Below are 3,652 nucleotides of genomic sequence, written 5' to 3'. Positions count from 1 at the left end.
GAGAGGGTGCAGGGACAGAGGGTGCAGAAACAGTCAGACAGGGTGCAGTAACAGTGAGGCAGTGTGCAGGGACAGAGGGTGCAGTGACAGTGAGGCGGGATACAGGGACAGAGGGTACAGTAACAGTGCCACGGTGAAGGGACAGCGGGTGCATTAACAGTGAGTCAGGGTGCAGGGACAGTGTGTGCAGTAACAGAGAGACAGGATGCAGGGACAGAGGGTGCAATGACAGTGAGACAAGGTGCAGGGACAGAGGGTACAGTAACTGTGAGACAGGGTGCAGGGACAACAGGTGCATTAACAGTGAAACAGGGTGCAGGGACAGAGTGTGCAGTAACAGGGAGACAGGGTGCAGAATCAGAGGGTGCAGTAACAGTGAGATAGGGTGTAGGGTCAGGGGGTGCGTTAACAGTTAAAGAGGGTGCTGGGACTGAGGGGGCAGTAACAGTTAGAGAGTGTGCAGGGACAGAGGGCACAGTAACAGTGAGACAGGGTGCAGGGACAGAGGGTGCATTAACAGTGAGGCAGTGTGCAGGGAGAGACGGTGTAGAAACAGAGAGACAGGGTGCAGGGACAAAGGGTGCAGTAACAGTTAGGGAGGGTGCAGGGACAGACAATGCATTGACAGTAAGACAGGGTGCAAGGACACAAGGTACAGTAACAGTGAGACAGGGTGCAGTAACAGTAAGAGAGGGTGCAGGGGCAGAGTGTGCAGAAACAGTTAGAGAGGGCGCAGGGACAGAGGGTGCAGTAACAATTAGAGGGGGAGCGGGGACAGAGGGTGCAGAAACAGTTAGAGAGAGTGCAGGGACAAAGGGTGCAGTTACCAAGAGACAGGGTGCTGGGACAGAGGGTGCAGTAACAGTTAGAGAGGGTGCAGTAACTGTGAGGCAGGGTTCAGGGACAGGGGGTGCGTTAACAGTTAGAGAGGGTGCAGGGACAGGGGGTGCAGTAACAGTTAGAGAGTGTGCAGGGCCAGAGGGTACAGTAACAGTTAGAGAGGGTGCAGGGACAGAGGGTGCAGTAATAGTGCGGCAGGGTGCAGGGACAGAGGGTGCAGAAACAGTTAGAGAGGGTGAAGGGCCAGAGGGTACAGTAACAGTTAGAGAGGGTGCAGGGACAGAGTGTGCAGAAACAGTGATAGAGGGTGCAGGGACAGCGGGTGCAGTAACAGTGAGACAGGGTGCAGGGACAGAGTGTGCAGTAACAGTGATGCTGGAAGAGCACAGCAATTCAGGCAGCATCCGAAAAGCTTCGAAATCAACATTTCGGGCAAAAGCCCCTCCTGATGAAGGGCTTTTGCCCGAAACGTTGATTTCAAAGCTTTTCGGATGCTGCCTGAATTGCTGTGCTCGTTCCAGCACCACTGATCCAGAATCTGGTTTCCAGCATCTGCAGTCATTGTTTTTACCTGTGCAATAACAGTGAGACAGGGTGCAGAGTCAGAGGGTGCAGTAACAGTGAGATAGGGTTTAGGGACAGGGGGTGCGTTAACAGTTAGAGAGGGTGCAGGGACAGGGGGTGCAGTAACATTTAGAGAGTGTGCAGGGCCAGAGGGTACAGTAACAGTTAGAGAGGATGCAGGGACAGAGGGTGCAGTAACAGTGAGGCAATGTCAGTGACAGAGGGTGCAGTAACAGGGAGACAGAGTGCAGAGAGAGAGAATACAGAAACAGGGAGACAGACTGAGGAACAGAGGGTACAGTAACAGTGAGACAGCGTGCAGGGATTGAAGGTGCAGTAAAGTGAGACAGGATGCAGGGACAGAGGGTACAGTAACAATGAAACTGGGTGCAGCAACAGAGGGTGCAGTAACAGACAGGCAGTAGGGACAGAAGGTTGAGTTACAGAGAGGGTGCAGGGACAGAGGGTGCAGAAACAGTCAGACAGTGTGCAGTAACAGTGAGGCAGTGTGCAGGGACAGAGAATGTAGTAACAGTGAGACAGGGTGCAAGGACAGAGGGTACAGTAACAGTGAGACAGGGTGCAGGGACAGAGGGTGCGGTAACAGTTAGAGAGGGTCAGGGACAGGGGATGCAGTAACACTTAGAGAGTGTGTAGGGACAGAGGGTACAGTAACAGTGAGGCAAATTACATAGGCAGAGGGTACAGTAGCAGTGAGACAAGGTGCAGGGACAGCGGGTACAGTGCCAGTGAAACAGTGCAGGGACAGAGGTTACAGTAACAGTGAGACAGGGTGCAGGGACAGAGGGTGCAGTAACAGTGAGGCAGGGTGCAGGGACAGAGGATACAGTAACAGTGAGATAGGGTGCAGGGACAGAGGGTGGAGAAACACTGAGACAGATTATACAGACAGAGGGTCCAGTAACAGTGACACAAGGTGCAGTGACAGAGTACAGTAACAGATAAGTAGAGAGCCAGAGGGTACAGTATCAGCGAGACAGTGTGCTGGGGCTGAGGATACAGTGACAGTGAGACAGGGTGCAGGGACAGAGGGGGCAGTAACAGTGAGACAGGTTGCAGGGACATAGGGTACATTAACAGTGAAAAAGTGCAGGGACAGAGGGTACAGTAACAGTGTGCAGGGGCTGAGGATACAGTGACAGTGAGACAGGGTCCAGGGTCAGAGTGTACAGTTGCAGTGAGACAAGGGGCTGGTGCAGAAGGTACAGTAACAGAGAGACAGTCCAAGGACAGAGTGTACAGTAACAGACAGGTTGCAGGGATAGCAGGTACAGTAACAGTGAGACAGGGTGCAGGGACAGAGTGTGCAGTAACAGTGAGACAGGGTGCAGGGACAGAGGGTGCATTAACAGTGAGGCAGGGTGCAGGGACAGAGTATGCAGTAACAGTGAGACAGGGTGCAGTCAGAGAGTGCACTAACAGTGATATAGGATGTAGGGACAGAGGGTGCATTAACAGTGAGAGAGGTAGCAGTAACACTGAGACAGATTATACAGACAGAGATTCCAGTAACAGTGACACAAGGTGCAGGGACAGAGAGTCCAGTAACAGTGAGACAGGGTGCAGGGATAGATGGTTCAGTAACAGAAAGGTGGAGGGACAGTGGGCCCAGTAGCACTGACACGGTTTAGTGACAGGGTCAGAGGGTACAGCAACAGGGAGACAGGGTGCAGGGACAGGGACTACAACAACAGACAAGGTGGAGGAATAGAGGATGCAGTAACAGAGTGACAGTGCAGGAACAGCGGGCACCGTAACAGTGACATGCAGGGACAGAGGGTACAGTAGCAGTGATGCAGGGTGCAGGGACAGAGGGTACAGTAACAGTGAGGCAGGGTGCTGGGACAAAGGGTACAGTAGCAGTGAGACAGGGTGCAGGGACAGAGTGTGCAGTAACAGTGAGGCAGGGTGCTGGGACAAAGGGTACAGTACCGTAACAGTGACATGCAGGGACAGAGGGTACAGTAGCAGTGAGGCAGGGTGCAGGGACAGAGGGTACAGTAACAGTGAGGCAGGGTGCTGGGCCAAAGGGTACAGTAGCAGTGAGGCAGGGTGCAGGGACAGAGGGTACAGTAGCAGTGAGACAGGGTGCAGGGACAGAGGGTACAGTAACAGTGAGGCAGGGTGCAGGGACAGAGGATACAGTAACAGTGAGACAGGGTGCAGGGACAGAGGGTGCAGTAACAGTGAGACAGGGTGCAGGGACAAAGGGTACAGTAGCAGTGAG

Source organism: Chiloscyllium plagiosum, chromosome 15, assembly GCF_004010195.1.
Source record: "Chiloscyllium plagiosum isolate BGI_BamShark_2017 chromosome 15, ASM401019v2, whole genome shotgun sequence".
Lineage (NCBI taxonomy): Eukaryota > Metazoa > Chordata > Chondrichthyes > Orectolobiformes > Hemiscylliidae > Chiloscyllium > Chiloscyllium plagiosum.
This window is presented reverse-complemented; position numbering follows the sequence as displayed.